At 42.5% G+C, this 18,193-nt stretch overlaps 1 protein-coding gene across 3 annotated transcripts in view; it reads right to left on the bottom strand.

The window, feature by feature from the left end:
• Nucleotides 1-16,142, bottom strand: part of AMOT (angiomotin) — a 62,246-nt gene extending 46,104 nt beyond the window's left edge. The window contains exons 1-4 of one of the 3 annotated variants that reach the window (XM_069463055.1): nt 15,764-16,142; nt 15,556-15,627; nt 7,591-7,667; nt 371-519 (exon numbers count right to left, since the gene is read on the bottom strand). The gene's annotated coding sequence lies outside the window, so the exon portion shown is untranslated. The remainder of the gene's footprint in view (nt 1-370; nt 520-7,590; nt 7,668-15,555; nt 15,628-15,763) is intronic. The other 2 variants (XM_069463054.1, XM_069463056.1) reach the window with 2 other exon arrangements.
• Nucleotides 16,143-18,193: the final 2,051 nt, after the last annotated feature.

Here is an 18,193-nt window from a genome sequence, read left to right as displayed (position 1 = left end):
CAGTCCCCTTTCCCTCTCTCCCAGTGCCCCTCCTAGAACTCCTGTATTTGAACTGTCAAGTTGGGATTTTCTGATAAGGCTGACAGGCATAACAGACAAATCTTTTTTGGTGCCTAAAACTAAAGAAGTGACTACCAAACCACTTTTCCTCTCTCAAAAAATAGAAATGGGAACATGTATGGTATTAAAGCAAAATCACTTCCAAATCCCCTCTGCAAGGCAGGGAAACACAGACACTGAGCTGCCTTAGACCCTTGAAGAGTATACCACCCCTGCCCAAGCCACACCCACCCCACCCAGCACACGCACAGGCACACACAGGCATAGGCACACACACATACACATACACACACACACCCGTGATCCATACCTATTTCTGCTTTCTTTTAGGCTTAAAGCCTTGATCAGGATAGGGAATTCTTGCTTATGAGCAGCTCCAGAAACCGCAACGGCAGATTCCCTCTCCCCTAACACTCAGGTTCAGGGTAAGCGCCGCCAAGAGTTCAACCACTGGTCACTCTGAAATGTTCAGGAGGGGGAGGGAGGGAGAAATAAAAACGTCGTTTCTATTTTGCCACCAATGGCCAGCAGTTAACCAAACCAGTCCTTCCAAGGGAATGATTTGTCCTCCCATGGTGCTTGGCTTTTAAATGAGTGGCAGCGTCCACCTCCACTAGGGCAGAAAAGAAACTTCACTGTCCAGCAAGGCCATGCCAGTCTCCAGGTGATGAAAATGTTCAGGTCTGAGACTGGAAGGGCTCTGTTCTGTCCTCACAGCCCTAGAAAGCTACTGCTTCCATCCCCAGTTGGAATAGCAGATGATGACAAAAGCCATAACCACTGTCACTTTTAGGGTGCAACCTTTAAATTGCTATCAGTAGCAGGTCGGGTTAGTGAAACTCACTGCCCCACATCCCGGAAGGGAAGGCAGTCATCATGAGTTAGGGTTTTGGTCAAAAAAAGAACACTTGGTGAGGCTTCCAATTTGACTTCCTCAACCTCAGATGGGCAGAAGGAAAAACAAAACAACTTTTCAACCATGTCATTAAGTATTTATTGCATATCAACTACTCAAGACATTTGCCAGCCTCAAGCTAGACACAGTGAGGGCTACAATGACACGCATAATGTAGTTCTGCCCTCACAGAGCTTACGCTCTGATTATCTGATCAGTAGCCCATCCATTCTTGCCAGAGTAGGAAAGTTGACTGCCCTTCTCAACACAGAACAGTAGCCCTTCTCCAAGCAGAAGGTGCCTCCACTTGTTTCCCAGCACTTCCACGGCTCCAGTGTCTCAGCAAAAGGAAACTACTAGACTCATTATAGAGACCAGATGCAAATGCCTAATACATACAGGTTTGAGATAGTCCTAATTTCTATTTTCTGCTCTGATCCTCTGAAAATCCCCGCCAGCCCAACCAAAATGGTTCCAAAACTCAAAAGTTTGTGTTTAGGTGAGATGCACGTGAACCACATTCCTATCCTCTGTCCCAGCCTATCCACAATTCACTCTTACCACTTAAAGAAAAGGCTTTAATCCACACCAGAGACTCCATTTGAGGAGCAAGGCAACGTGAAGGAAACACACAAGCATCTCTGTATGTTGGGAGCACGTCCAAGACATTCAAGTTTTTTTTTTTTAAATCCACAAAACCACGCGGTGATTAATTTAACATTATTTCCTTGCAATGTTGCCAAAAATAAAGTGAACAGATATAGAGTGAACAAACACGGAAATTTGTCTTTCCATCTTGTTTTGGCCCAACATATAATCACAATCAAAAGCAAAATTGTCTCCAATCTACAAGGTAATTATTTTAGGGTGTCTCCCCTAATTTCAAAGCATAGGAACAAGTTCTAGTTGGAATCAAAGCTGGACTGTTAAGAGAGCTATGGTAAATAACCACCATGCTTCTATTGTCCAATTCTGAAAAAAAATTGTCTTTTATAAGTGAAACACCAGAAAACAACCCAAGGCCTTTAAACTTGAGCCTCTGGAGAGAAACCACCATACGGTTCTTTTCCAGTATTGTTTAGATTCTTCATACTCATTTTGACTGGATTTCTCCTGACACTCAGCTTCTCATTGAGAAAACTACTTGTCCAAAGTTGTACTCTCTTCCCTTAATTTTGCCCTCTCTCCTCCATATCCTTTCTAAAAACCAAATCACTTTCTGTCAACTGGACACAGTTTGTTTTCCCATCCCCACTCCACCCCCGGCCTTTTTTGTTTCTGTTTAAGAGAGGAAAATAAATCAGCCTAAGAAAAAAGTTTTACAGAGTCCTCTCCACCTTATTGACTTTTTTTCCAAAAGAACTTATGTTCACCTACATGTCAAGAGTCACATAAGGAGGAAAACACTACTCCATTTACTTATTAGAGAAAGGAAAGGAAAAGATTCCTTGTCTTATGCACAAATACTAAAATAGTATGAACTCTGCAACCGTTAATCTGCCCACAGCTTTAATCATACCACTGCCGAGGGCCCGACATCATCTTCAATCAATAAAATAACCTTGTTTCTCCTGGACACACAGACTTTCCCTGAGGATATGTGATACGGAAAGAAAGGATATCCATGGTTCTGTCTTTAAAAATGCTATTTGAATCTATATATTCAACTCTTCTGTAACAACAACAGGCCAGCAAGGCCAAGCTAAATTTTTACTTCATTTGCAGTCACTGGCCTCTCCCGGTACACCTAGGAGGTCAAGCCAAAACACATTAGTGAGAGCCCAGATGTTTCCCATGCCACGTCCCAGAAAATCAACATTACAAGGTGGCCAGGGCAGACCAAATTCTCGCCCTTCAAATAATTTTGCAACATGCCTAGAAGATCTTCTTTCTATCCCTTCTACCTCCTCCTCCCATTCTGCCCCCATCCCTCACCCGACCAACCAGGATGAAGAATCTAAGTCTAGTACATCTCTCTGCTAATCGTGGCCAACTTGTTTCATTCAATTTGGCTCCCAGATAGATGGAAAGGAACCTCTAACTATGTGTATGCATTTGTGCAAAACACACACACACATAACATGTAACCTCTCACAGAGAGAGGCCCCAGTGAATTTTCATGTCTTCTCAGATTGGTCCATATTGTGGCCAAAGTGTCCTAGTGCAGTGGTCTCCAACCTTTTTGGCACCAGGGACTGGTTTCATGGAAGAAAATTTTTCCATGGACCTGGCGGGGGGAATGATTTTGGAATGATTGAAGCACATGCATTTATTGTGCAGTCAGACCTCTCTGCTAATGATAATCTGTATTTGCAGCCGCTCCCCAGCACTAGCATCACCACCTGAGCTCCATCTCAGATCATCAGGCATTAGATTCTCTTAAGGAGTGTGCAACTTCGATTCCTCACATGCACAGTTTACAGTAGGGTTCACGCTTCTATGAGAATCTGACACCACTGCTGATCTGACAGGAGGTGGAGCTTATGCAGTGACATGAATGACGGGGAGTGGCTGCAAATACAGATGAAGCTTCGGCTTGCTCACCTGCCACTCACCTCCTGCTGTGCAGCCCAGTTCCTAACAGGCCATGGACCGGTACTGGTCAGAGGCCCGGGAGTGTCCTAGAGGACACCTTTCCCAATAGTCTTGCCACCTAGGGTACTAATTCGCTTCCTTTGGGAAGTAAGAAACAATGGTCCCTTGGCAGGTTATCCCTAAACTTTCAACGGGTGAGGGGTAGGCAGTATAAGCACCATAGTTAAGAGTTTGGGCGTGGAGTCACACTAGACCAAGTTCAAATCCTGTATCTATGGCTTACTAACTGAACTCATACATGTCTCTTGACCTCCCAAGCAGCAATTTCATCATCTCATCTCCAAAATAGGGATAATGGTGCTTGTACTTCATAGGGTTGTTATAAAGATTAAGAGAGGTAATCCACGTAAGGTGCTAGACATGGAGCCTGGCACATAGTAAGGCCTCAATAAGAGTTAGCTATAACTATAATGATTATTTCAAAGTAGTCTTTTTCTAGAAGACTGGAACAATTTTATGAAGAAAGTTTTTTTTTTTAAACCTTTATTTGCAGCTCATTCTATTTCGTGGGGGTCTTTATTTATTTATTTATTTAGAGACAAGGTCTCACTCTGTTTCCCAGGCTAGAGTGCAGTGCCATCATCGTAGCTCACAGCAACCTCAAACTCCTGGGCTCAAGCGATCCTCCTGCCTCAGCCTCCCGAGAAGCTGGGACTACAGGTGGGTGCCACCACGCCCAACTCATTTTTCTATTTTTAGTAGAGACAGGGTTTTGCTCTTGCTCAAGCTGGTCTCAAACTCCTGAGCTCAAGCAGTCCTCCCGCCTCATCCTCCCAGAGTGCTAGGATTACAGGCATGAGCCACTGTGCCCGGGGTCTGTAGATCATTGAAGGCAAGAATTGAAAAGACTTGAGAGACCACCTAGTGGTTCAATCTCTCTTTCTATAGATGAAGACGCCAAGGTCTCAAAGGGGTCAGAGCCAGGACCAGAATGAAGGTTTTTTAACTCCTAGGGCAAGAGCCCTTCCACTACAATTTATTATCTAGCATTATTAGTTTATACATAGAAGATACATAATAAATATTTCTTAAACGAAATTGACCCTTGTTGTAAGAGACTGCAAACTTGGTTTAACGTTACCAGCAATTTTTCAGTTCTATTGGAATCAAAATGTTAATAGCAGGAGGAAAAAATCCCAAGAGGTAAGAGGGAAGTGTTTAGCTAGACAATATGGCAGAAGAGCCTTGCAAATTTTCTCCTCTTTAGGCCACGATGTCAGGTAAGTCTGAGAGCAACTTGAACCTCCACTGATCAATGTTTCCAGCCCCACTTCCTGTTCTAGGTCTTTCAACATCATACCAGCTTGGCATTTGCTCTTACTTAACTCTAGCACTAGCTTAAGAAGTGGCTTAAGGAAAGAGTTGGCCTCATCTCTATCTCTATCTAGATTAGGTTGGAAGATTATTTTAAGAACCACAAAAAGGCCTTGACATTTCCAAATGTTACCAAGGATCAGTGTGAGAGATCTGTTTCTTAGATGTTAACTCAAAAGCTTGGTCAGTTTTGGCCTTAGTTTGACTTTGCTTTGCTGTGAAGCAATTAACTTGAACATGTTAATAGGCAACAAAGGTGATCAACCCCAAAGGGGACATGAGCAATGAAACTACAAGTAGCAGAGAGAATCCCATCACCAACTCCCTCTACTCCAGGCACACACATCCATTCCAAGGGGGACTAGACCACGCCATCACATCCTATTCCTTATTGGCTGAGGAAAAACATAAGGGGTCCATGGAGTCAGATTGAGCACATAAAATGAGAAAAGTTTAAGAATATACCTAGAAGCTGTCTCCTTTACCAATCCTGCTTCCAATGGCAGACCACCCATTTTCATGTTTATTCACACTTTATTTTACAAGTAATATAAGCACAGCACGCCCACATGTATAATAAAGAGAAAAATCACTTATAATCCCAGCACCTCAACCCAAACATTGTTAACATTATTGAACGTGTCCTTTAGTTTTCCCAGGTATATTTGTTTTTTGTGAAGCAATGAAATATTAATGTACATATAATTTTGGATCCTGCATTTCACTTCATTATAAGCACTTTCTCCATGTTGTGGCATAGCTTCATAACAAACATTGTAATGGCTGCGTAATAGCGCATCAAATGAGTGTATCAACATTCTCTCACCCATTTTCCCATTATTAAGACATGTAAATTGCTTCCAATTTTGTGCTAGTCTAAGTAATGTTACAAAAACATCTTTGTGATTTAGCCTTTTTCAATATTGCGGACCGTTTCCTAATGATAGAACCCCAGAAGAAAAACTGACGGGTCAAGGAATGTGAATGGTTTTAGACAACCCACTAAAAAAATAAAACTAGCAAAACACCAAAGCCCGATGAAATTCATCCCTTATTTAATGAAAAGTTCTCCTGCTCCCATTTTTCCACCAGGGCAGAGCAGGGCTGCTGGGAGGGAAAGAAGCCAAGAGAAGCAGTGTAGTATCCCAGTGGCTTGCGAAATGGTAGAGTGGAATGTAGGCTCCCTTGTGAATCCAGCTTGCATTCACTTGCCCCAAATTGCCAGCTGGCCAATAAGCTAATTAGTAAAAGCATCAGGTGGGTGAGAACAGGTTCATGGCCTGTAGTGGCTTATATCATCTTTCATTTTTGCCCTTGGAAAGATCTGACAGTCAGCTTGAAGACATTCAGTTCTAGTGATCCAACCTGCTACATTCTGAGAATTGAATTTGTTAGTTTTCAGATCCAATCTTCAATATATCTTAAAGGGCACGTTGCTGTATAGAATTAAGCAAACATGATCAATGAGCCTGTCTGTGTACCTCTATCTGCAGCCTCAGTACAGGTGGCACATTTAAGGACAGCTCTGTTTAATATTATATGATTAAGTGGCACCTGTCTTAAATGGGCAACATGTTATATAGGCAGAGGTTTATTTGCAGACCCAACCATAAAAGTCATCCAGTCCTAAGGCAAGGGAGGCAACAGGCCAGAGATGCCCCCAGCTTAGCAAGAACAGATACAACAGGTATTCCTTTTTTGGGTTTCTTAGCCAGAACTCTCAGAAAAAGGCAGTTCTGCCTTCTACCTCCTCCTGGAAGGTTTTTCTCTAGTCCTTCTCCATCTCCCCCTTGACCCCAGTCTGCTCAATATGGAAAATTACTTCTCTCTCTATTCCAACACTTATCACAGCATATTTTCCACATTTATTGAGCACTTACTGTAGCTAGACACTGTGGTAGGTAGGCCCTAGGGTGGGGAAAAAAAGAATAAAAACAGAGCCCAGTCCTCAAGGAGCTCCCCATCAAACAGGAGGCACAATCCAATAAGAGAAGAGTGGTATGAGCAGACAGCTACAGCAGCACAGAGGACTCTGCAAAAAACTCTGGGCTACCTGACAAAGCTTCTCAGAGAGGGGAAAAAAACCTATAAGCTGAATAAAAGACATGGAATTTGGTGGCCAGCTTGACATCAAAGATAGGTTGAGATATATCTTTGGGAGTCAGTATACAGATGGCAGCTAAGGTCATAAGAGTGGGCCAGACCAGATTGAGAAGGAATGAAACAGAACCCAGGATGAAACTAAGGATGGATCCTTGAAAAAAGTGATCATTCAAGGATCAGATACTTTGCAAATGTGGGAGTGAAAGAAATTCCTTTATTTACCCCCATGATCTTTCCTCCCATATGCCTTCAATGTAGAATGTAGACCTTGGAATACACTGCTCCAGGGACAGAAGTCCCCAGCTGCAATGGAAAGAGAAAAGAAGTTAATTCTCACCTTTTAAATTTCTGAGCACCCAGGCAGAAATCACTGTAATAGGTTGAACCAGACGTGGAAGTGGAAGTTGCAACCATAAGATCTTAGAGGGCATGGGGTGGGTGCATGGTTTTTTATTGTATCCATGCCAACACCTAAAACATTAACTGGTACATAAAACGTGCTTGCTAATTGCATACTGAGTGAATGACAACTTCCCAGAGGCTTTGCTAGAGACCACAGTAGGAGAAGAAAAGAAATGAAAGACATGGAATAACAGTAATAATAACAATAATAATAATATTACCTTTAGTTTCTCAGCCTTCCTTCTAAGGAGACAAAAGCTCTTTCACTTCTGTTATCTTATTGTCTTTCTCAGCAGCTCTGTGTGGAAATAAAGGCAGATGTGATTAATTCCATTTTACAACTGGAGGGAAAAGCTCAAGATAGCTAATGATAAATAATTAGACCAGGATTTCGCTGTTGCTCACTGGTTAGGGCCATGATCAGAACACAGGTCTTGTGACTTCCTGCCCTGTGCTCGGTTCTAAGACACAACCCTCCACAGAATTGCCTCTCCAGTTTTTAAGAGGACAGTTCACAAGAGAAATTCATAAGGAAAGCAAACTCCTTCAGCACTCCAACAGTATCTTGAGCAAATGAGTGAGCTGCACCTAGAAATAGTTATCTAAGACATTTCCCCATACCAACACTGGCATGGCTAAACATAATTCCCAGTGGGGCTCTGCTAACACAATTGGGAGCTCCCTGTTTCACTGCACCCCTTTCAAAAGGAGCCCCATCTGCCTTACGTCTGGTCTTTATGTATGAGTGGGGCTCAGGTGCTCACTGCAGGTGTGGCATCCAGCAGGTGCATGGACAGGAGCCAGCATTTCATATCTTCATACCAAAGGGCCTGAGTCACTCTTCAAAGGCAGAAGGCAGCCCCTCCTCCCGCTGCTGCCTTGCAAGCCTGGAGAACCTATCTTGACTGAGGTGCCATTGCAGAACAGAATCTAGACTCTGCCTTCCCAAGAAAGACTAGGGTGAGATCAGTTAAACCACAAATCATATAACCCAGCCAACTTTCCCACACGCAGAAATGAGTGCAGGCATATGCCATAAGCACAGCATCAGGGAACATAGGTACAGAATGACTGTCCCCTACAAGTTATGATGACAAAGATGACCACGGCAGACCCATATTTTATATTTAGCCACAGAACATTTACTCTATTGCAAAGGGCCCTGAAATCTTGGGAGCCAGTATGCATCCCCCTAAAAAAGATGGAGTACCGTAGAAAGAACCTGCTAGGAATCCCACATTCTTGTTCCCACCATAACGCCTCTCCTTCAGGCTACCAAGGAAGAATTGCTTAGTTTAGCCTGGTCACAAAAAGCACCAGGTTAGAAAATTCATCGCATTCCCCTAACGGAAGCCTAACTGGCAGCCTGAGGCAGACAGAATGTTCTTGGGGGTAAAGAGGTCATCAAAATTTTCTTAGCTCCAAAAATTGTTTGCTTTTAAAAAAACAATCTGCCTCCCTCAATCTCTCTCTCTCTCTCTCTCTCTCTCACACACACACACAGCACAGTGAAACTAATTGTAAAAGGGAAAAAAATCAAATGTTACCTTAATAAAATGGTTTATTGTGATTTGTTATATTTCTCTAATTCATATGGGAAATTCAAATAAGCTTTAGTTTATAGCCCGTGATCCAGAAAGTAAAACTGGCTACCACATTAAAATGTGATCACTGTATATAAACAGAGTAAAACAAAAATCTGAAATGAAAACCTAAATGTAATAAAGAGGAAATTAGATTTCTTCAAAATAGGCAATCTAAATAATTTTCCCCATCTGTGATTTTTATCTTAGTTTGCTATCACATGGAAAAAATGTCACTAATTCAATGCAAATCCATGCCCCTTGAAAACAACCAAAATGAGTAAGGGATGCACTAATTAGCTTCCTAATGGGGAAGGTTTTAATTGAACTATTCTTTAACAACCTTCATCAAAGTTTCCAGGGCAACTTCATAAAAGGATGTCAAACCTGGCCCATATTTTTATTCCTTTAAAAATAATTCTCATTATGGAGAAACACAGAAAGCTGATTTCTCTTCAATGCTGTTAACACTCAGGCCACTACATTTTCTGATGTCAGCAATCCCCTTCCCACAAATATTCCAAGTATGCACCACCGTCATTCTCCTTTCAATTATGTGGTTTCTCTGCTCCTTTACTGATTGAGTCCAGGCCTCTTGGATAATGAGAAGCATGTGCAGGGAAAATATGCTCTTAAAAAACACATACATCAGTTTTATCGGCATTGTAAAGGGGGGGGAGCATATCATTTGTCCATATCAAAAGGACCAAAATCTGAAGTTTGCTATGGGATATATATATAAAAAAAAAGAGGATCAGCATTAATGCCTAAAGTTAGTGCAAGGGCTCGGGGCAGGGGGCGAGGGACAGTTATTGTGATCTGAAGCAACACCAGTAAGAGTAAGGGAGACTCTCCACCAAATTCACCTTTTCTAGCTAGGCTACATTTATATTTAATGTTATCTTAATGTTGCTTTGGGGGGTATTTAAGTTCTGAAATACACATGGAAATGAGCCACGAATTGTACAGCAAGCATAAATATTCCATCATTAATAAAAACCAGCTGTCTATAAAACACCACAATGGCTGGGTTTCAGTTACTGGCTATCATCAGTATGTGTCACAAGCAAATATTCCTCAAAACTTTCTCCCTTAAAACACGGGCATGCGTACACACACACAGAGAAATTTGCTTTACTCTTTTTAATCTTTTGGAGTTTTGAAGAACTTGTTGATCTCCACGGCACATTTCAACTAATGTCTCTTTTTGAAGCTATTTTTCATCACCCTGGAAGATGCTAGAGTCCACTTATTTGCACAACTCAACTTAGCACATAGTACAAAAATGTTTAATGTTTTTCCAAAAAGCTGAGAGGGTCAATAATACAAATGTTGGGTCAATTGTAATTATAGTCAGTAAGGCAATGGGGCACCAAAGGGCACTGTATGTTATAAGAGAGCAAAGCTCATTAAAAAGTAACACCTGCTAAGGACCCTATAATAAGCCTGCTTTGCCATCATGCAAACACCTTTCATCCAATGACCTCAAAACATGTGCCCAATATGAAGCATGCCTAAACACCTCTGTGAAGTATTAATATCCTTGCTTCCCAGAAGGGTAACTAAAGCTTAGAGCAGCTAATTCATTTACCCTTGGTCACATGGCAAGTCAGACAGGGGTTGGGCAGACAAAACCAGATTCTGACTTCAAGTCACACAGGCTAATGTTATTTCATGGAGTTGGTGCAAGAGTGAAAGTGACTTTACAAATGTCAAGGCAAGCCTACAGACTTAAAAGAGTAGATTTTCAAGATCTGCCTTAGGAAATACTGGCAAATATATCCATTTGCATTTTCCCCACAATCACATATTACAAAAAAAATAAAAATAAAAAGTTCCTATACTTTGCTTGGTACTTTCTAAATACTAAAAACCCATACCTTCCTTTTCTATTCCAGTTAGGAAAATTTAATCTAATATATGATGAGCCACTTGTTTCCAGGAATGAATCCATCAAAAATTGGAGAATCATGGGTTGGGTGTGGTGGCTCATGCCCGTAATCCTAGCACTTTGGGAGGCCAAGGCAGGAGGCGGGAGGATTGCTTGAGGCCAGGAGTTTGAGACCAGCCTGAGCAACATAGCAAGACCCTCTCTGTACAAAAAATAGAAAAATTAGCTGAGTGTGGTGGCACATGCCTGTAGTCCCAGCTACTCATGAGGCTGAGGCAGGAGGATCACTTGAGCCCAGGAGTTTGAGGTTGAAGTGAGCTATGATGATGCCACTGCCCTCATGTCCAAGGAACAGAGTGAGACTCCAGCTCAAAAATAAATAAATAAATAAAAAGAAAAGAAATTGGAGATCACATGTATACTATACCTTCATTATCAAAGGAAAATTAAAGGACTGTGGAAATGAACTTTCACTACACAGTAAAAGCCTTCAACAAAGAGCCCATTATGTGTAGGCCATTCTGCTATACATATATGTCTTTTCTTTTAATTGTCTAAAATCCTTAGTTTCCTTGCTATCTTTTAGTCTGATTTAAGCACATTATTTTCAATGGTATGAAACAAGCATATCTCGGCCTTTCTACTTCTCCCTTCTCATTCTGTAGATTTCATAGTGTACCCAAATTCATACTCTCTAAATAAGATATCATGATATAGTGATTTAGGAATCATTGCCAATGAGTTAGACAAAGTAAACTGTAGACCCTAGTTTTTTTTGTTTGTTTGTTTAAAAGAATGGGAAAGGGATAACAGGAGGTCAAAGGAATAGAATTAACAGCCTTGCTAGATACATACAACAACTCCTGAATCACAGAAACTGTTTAGGGATTACTTATTAAATACGTTAGTCACTCCTGGCATTTGAGAAACAAAACGTGTAAGATTCTTCATGCGTACTCAGTCAGGTTCTGACTTCATTCCTCCACACAGGTTTATAAAGCTAAGTCTTAGGTGGGCTCTTATTTTAAAGCAACATTGTATATTCCTAACTATGCAAAATTCATGTTAGTACAGGAACAAGGACTTGAAAGAAATTAGAAAAAATAATGCAGGTGATCAGTTAGGATGATGGAATTCTTGATGGAGTGTTAGACAGGGTCTTAGCTTCTTAATTTGATGTTGCTAAAACATAAAACACAACACATTTATATTGATACATCCTTATAGGCTCTTTTTTTTTTAACGTGATGACTACATGATTGTATTTCTAACAATTTTTGAACTTCATTCTAGTGGCAATCATTCACATTTATACCAGATATTGAGGCCTAGAAAGAGAACCATAAACTTCTGAGAACTGGCTCTCAAAATCACCCTCTCACCCCCACAATTTACTGTGGAGCAAACTTGTCAAGAGTGGTAAACTGAGTCAGAGTTGGGCCAGAGCTCAGGTCCCTCTCACCAACAGGCTCACTAGGCAAACTTATTGTATATTCTTAGATCAAAAATGGTATCAGGTGCCATTATTTACTAAAAACAATTTTCTGGGTCCTTGGGTTAGTCAAATACAACAACTGGAAATAAAATCTTTCACCTATATGGGGTGGAGAGTCCCATCCTTAGGCTTATTCAAAATCTATGAAGTCTGATTTATTTCCAGAAAGTAATACTAGGTCCCTTCCACAAGCAGTTGTAGGCTGGGGCTAACGTGGCCAGCATTATTACAAGGCAGAATGATTTAGACAATTAACTAACTCCATCCCATATAACAAAAAGATTTCAAAGGCCAAATAATGGCCTTAATTCAAGCAATAATCATTAAACAAATTCTAATATATTCCTTTATGCAATAAATGTTTCTGAGAAGGCCCAGTTATACTGAATTTTTATATATTAAGTCATAGTTTAAAGGCACTAACTAGGAAAGCTCGTTCTTTCAAAAAAATCTGTTGTGGATTCTTTTATAAAGCAAATGACCTCCTATTTTCTTTCCTTCTTTTTCCTTTTTTTTGTTCAGATTGTGTGTGTTATGTGTGGAATGGGCGACATCTCTCCTTTCTCTGGGTTAAAAGGGGTCAGAAGCCCACCATGGAGGAGAGTAATGCAGTATAGCCAGCCTGTTTAATGCCCCCTTCATTCCTGGGACAAAATTCTAACCTTTGACTCAGGGGTGGGACCCTAGATTTTGGACCAAAGTCCACAAAAGGCAACAAGGAACGAAAAGTAAGTAAGGCTAAAAACAATACCTCATAGTAAAAACACCAACAAAAATTCTTAGGGACTGGAAATCAATGGATCACAATTCTAAACAAATTGGTTTAGTCCCCAGCTAATTAACTTGTCAAGCAGATCGCTAAACCCACTGAATCCATGAGAGAAAGAGGTGATGTAATAGGAGATTTGGAAACATTTGCCCATTTACCATCCTAAAAGGCTCTGCCACGACCACACACACCTCTCTCCACCCCTTTCAGTGGGTTTAAGCTGGGCTTAATGGGTGCAAAGGACAATTTCTACCAGACAGTCCCCAAGAATAGACTGTTCTCATGCATTCCAAATACTCAGTCTCCATGGAGGAGGCTACCTGGTTGCAAGCATTTCCCAAGAGGGAATATATCCTCTACTCCTCCTCATTGGTAACACCTCCCATCCCCCTCTGTGCGCCCCAAACAAAACAAAACAACTTCTAACCACCCTGAGAACTTCAGGGAACTTTTCTGGGGTAAAGGAAAAGAAACGTTGAGAGGGGAATAGGAGAGTGTGAGAAACTCTTCTTGTCTCCAAATGGAAAAAAAAGGCCTTAAAAAGCTGGATCAAAGGAAGAAAGGGGGATGGGGGAGAAGGACTGCTTAATTACAAAGACACCCTTTTAAAGAAGGCGCAGGTCCTGGGAGAGGGCTCTTAGGAGAGGCACAGAAGCAGAGGTACCCACTTAGAATTCTGGCACTCAATGGGACCTCAAGGTCATAGCATCCATTCCTCTGCCTTCTGATCAGACTGTTCTTACAGCATTCTAGAGTCTGATTTGTTCGTTACACAACTTCAGAAAAAGCAACTCTACAGAATGTCTTAGGCATTAATCTAATAAATCCTACTTCATAAACCAGAAATGAGATTTTAATTTCCAAATCCAAAACAGTATTGAATATGAATTTTTAAAACTCCCTTTCTAAAAGCTTTTAAATAGGTAACCAGATCCACAACTTTTCATGTAAAAGTTATTCTACCTACAATTGTGGTCAGAGGTTTACTTCGTATCTAGACCACAAAGTTAGAAAAAGCACTTTCAATTTTACAGAGCCACAAACTTTTCCAAGGAAAGAAGTAACTTAAAATGAAGTATGATGTAGTGCCAGAAAGTGTCTGTAAATGACATTGGATAAACCCATACAGAATAGTTGGAACCTGAGTTATCATCTGTAAATAGATGCAACTACTCTACAACCACCTGGCTGTTAAAATGTCCCAGGCCAGTTATAAAATGTAGTTTGGTCAGGCCAGCTTTTCCCTCCCAGCTGATCTGAAAACATGATAGCCTTTAAAATTGTCGCCCTGTAACGTTCCTTCTCTACCTTCCTGCTTTCCTTTCTCCTATTAAAATTTATCAAAGAAATTATTTTAAAATATAAGTAAACAATTTGTTCCCAAGCAAGCAATGGGTTAGGGACATTTCAGTAATAAGTCTTTGAACGTCACGAGTTTTACAAGCTCAACATATTTGTCCAATTGAAGATAGGTGGGAGATGGGTGAAAATTTATCCCACATCCAAAATGGCATTTTGAACTATTCTTAGCTACTAAATGAGGGCGCTGAAAGGTCTAACTGAGAAGGCTTCACAAAGGCTGGCCTGAGAAAGAACTTTTCACAAAGCATAGCTCAAGGAGACATAAATACCCTTAGCCCTTCATCATTGAAGATTATGGTGACTAATTATCTTCCTCTCTGAATGGGAGAAGAGGGTTATATTCATAAAAGTTTTAAATTCCTCCCAACTTCTACTCTTCTACTCTTCACCGTGGGGAGGAGAGAACTGGACTAAACACTCCAAGTTGTCAGAAAATTCTTCCTAAAACCTATACTAGACATTGTAAATGTTTCTAACAAACTTTCCCTTTCCTCTCTTATTTAATTGTATTTAGTCCCTTGCTATAAATTATTATAGTATTATTAGCGATAATTTACCAGGGACTGCTCACAGTCTATAAAGACTGTCATCTTCCCTTCCACTTTTCCTTCTCTTCATTTTCATATTTACTGTTGAAGCACAAACCTACAAGTGGCCCAGGCTTGGACCCTCGAGACACCTGCCCGATCCGGCAAAACTACTTGGTAACATCTTTGGATTTTATAAAACAGATGGGGCAATCCCCTGCTCACCACCACTACCACCACCACACACACCCTCCAAAAGAGCAGCGCTGTGTTGTAGATTACTCCCAGACTTCAAAAAACTTCAAGAATTCACGGTCCTCCTCCCCCTCCCCCTGCCTCAGGGAATGTGAGCCCCCACCCCAAACCTAAGCACTTAGGAGAAACCCACCTAGTTATCCGAGATAAGCACGGACATTCACGCTGGGCTAAATGTAGATGGCAGCTTCCCTTGGGTCTTTAGCTCCTTAATATGATTAATTACCTAGAGACCTACAAGGACCCTAGGAGGCAAGGAAGTGAACGTACCATCAAGTAGTGGTACCTACTAGCATCTCCTCACCGAAGTAGAATGGGAAAGGAGTGCAGTTTAACCGATTTAACTTGCTGCACATCACAGGAAACTCACTGCCAGCTGCAAAGAAAGTAGAACACACGGGCATCCCCACATGTATCTAGATCGACGCACTCACGCCGAGGGCACGACCAAGTTCATGCCACCGTGGATTACTAACCCAGCTCCCCGCGAAAAGTAACCACGCGTGTCCTACCCCTGAAGGCAACGAAGACAAGGTGACGACTCTGCTCGCTGAAGTGGCTTCTGTCCCGGGCCGGCGGCCAGGGATGAGCAGGGGGAAAGCCCCAACTCCGGGTTGCTCCCCTCCTTGCTGCTCGGTCCGGGCTCTCCTTGGTGGCAGTGGACAGGCAGGATACCACGCAGGAGGGTGGAGCAGCGGATGGTCGGAGGCGAGACAAGCTGGAGGTGGTGGTAGTGGGGAGGAGGCGGGGAGAACTAAGAGAAGAGCAGGCGAAAGAGAGCAGAGATGGAGGAGTAATTCGGGGGTCTACCAGTTTAAGCAGCCAGAAAGCTCCTAGGAAGGAAGGGGCGTGACTGCGAAGAAGGCAGCTCCTAGGCAAAGGATGGGAGGTAGGGGAGGGGGACGAATGGGTGGCTTTTCTTCTTGCGGTGAGCGGCTAGGACCGCCCCAGAGCTGGAGGTGGACTAGGGAGGGAGGCGGAGTAAGGGCGGGGAAAGAAGGGCGGGAGCCTGCCTGAACCCTGGATGGGGGTGGGGCGCGGAAGAGAGGCGGGGCCGAGGGGCGGGGAAGTTTCAAACAATTGAACGGCCGGCTCCGGGAGCTCGGGCGAAAAAGCAGGGGACCCTGGCTGTCTCCTCCTCACTAGCGGGCCACGACTCAGTTTACAGTAACCCCTAGAGTATGCGCAGGCACTGGCTGGGAGGAAGGAAAGGGTTTTGCAGAGACTACAATAATAATCTATGGCTACAGTACAGCGGAGTCGCGTGGGAGAGCCAGTGCAGCTCCCCGCCCCACAGCGGGAGGAAGAAAAACAAATAATAGAAATGCTGAAAAGCAGCTTCTACCAAAGCCTACTTAAAATAATGCAGGAAGGAGCAGCATTCCTTCGTTTTCCTTCCCCTCTTGTTTCCTATTACCAGCATGCCCCCACCCAGGTCACAGCTCTGCAAGACACCCTCCTTTCTTCCTCTGCTCCCACTAGCCACCTCCCCTGCTGGTCCCCCCACCCCGCGTCCGGGCTCTCTCCCCGGTCCCGGGGGCGGGAGTGGGGGTAGGGGGAGGCGTGGGCGGGGCTCTGAGGAGGCTCCGCCTCTAAGGCGGGCTGGGAGCGGCGACCTGGGCGGAGCGGTTTCCTGAAGTGTAAGTCTCACCCACCACTCTTTTGCAACCACCCGTTGGCCAGTCCTGGCCTAGGATTCGCTTGCCATTGGTTCCTTGAGTTGCCAATTCGACCCTTTTATCCCACCCGCCCTCAAAATTAATAAAACTAAACAAGAGGCTATTGTCTAGCTCTCTGTTCTCCCCTAGCTATTGCTGGGAAAAGAAAGATGAGACGGTTTATTTCTCAGTCTCGCAAAAAAGTGCGACAGTGTGTCGGCCGACTCTGGCACACCTTTATGTTTACGGCACTGTCCAGCCCTCCGGGAATAGATAACTTTGCTTCCCCCTTAATTCATTAAATCAGGAGGGTGGAGAGGGGGTAAAGTGCATGAAGTGTCAATGTGGTGTTCACATTTTCTGGCTGCGAAAAATTGATATTGCTTAAGAACAGGGAGGGTTGAGAACAGCATCCGGGGACACGGAAAATCTACCATTTTACATCTGGCAAAACGAAAGTACAAAGGAAACAGTGTAGGGATAGCAGAATAACATGGAATTTGGAACCGAGGGAAAAATTTATTTGGGGCCCTGGCACTTATTATCCAGTTATGTGACTTCTGTTAAGGGGCTTAACTTCTCAGCCTTAATTTTTCTATCTGTAAATAAAGGTTACAAGATATGCCCTATTAACTTAATGGCACTGATGTGAAAATAAAATAAAATGTATGTAAAAAATATAAACCACAAAGCACTCCATACATGTATGTGTTCCTACTTGTGCATGATACGTGGTGGACAGTCTCACATGTGTCTGAGAATCAAATATTCTGCTCATCTGTTTTCAGTATTTACATCCAAGGTTGTGTAGGTTTTGTGGCTTTAAGTCAACTTTTTTCCTACAGTTTTGGGGGTGGATATGAAGTTGGCTCCCTGCAGTTAGAATAATAAATTACCCCTTTTCTAACCAGGGTGGGTGAGATTTCTTTTTTAAACAGTTCTGCAGTTGCACCAGGACCTAAATCTATTGTGGTGCTGGTACTGAAAGAGGAAATCATGCTGTGTATCTCCAAAGTGAACTTGAGAAAACAAATATGAGGGAACATTTACCATGGAAACCACCATTCTCTACATATCCATATTTCCTAGAAAACATTTCAAGTGGGAAGAAAGCCTTAATGTAAGGAAAGGCCTTGACAACGCAGAGCTATTATAATGAACTCATGCCAATGAAAGAGTGACATCCCATTCAATCCTGCCTAATGGGAGCCTTCTGATGGGACGTCATTCAAAGTATTCAAGAGGAAGTGTGCTTAAAGGAAACACTATCTCATGGTGAACAGG

Source organism: Eulemur rufifrons, chromosome 30 (genome assembly GCF_041146395.1).
Source record: "Eulemur rufifrons isolate Redbay chromosome 30, OSU_ERuf_1, whole genome shotgun sequence".
Taxonomy (NCBI): domain Eukaryota; kingdom Metazoa; phylum Chordata; class Mammalia; order Primates; family Lemuridae; genus Eulemur; species Eulemur rufifrons.
Note: the sequence above shows the minus strand (reverse complement) of the source record. Positions and strands in the feature narration are given on the sequence as shown.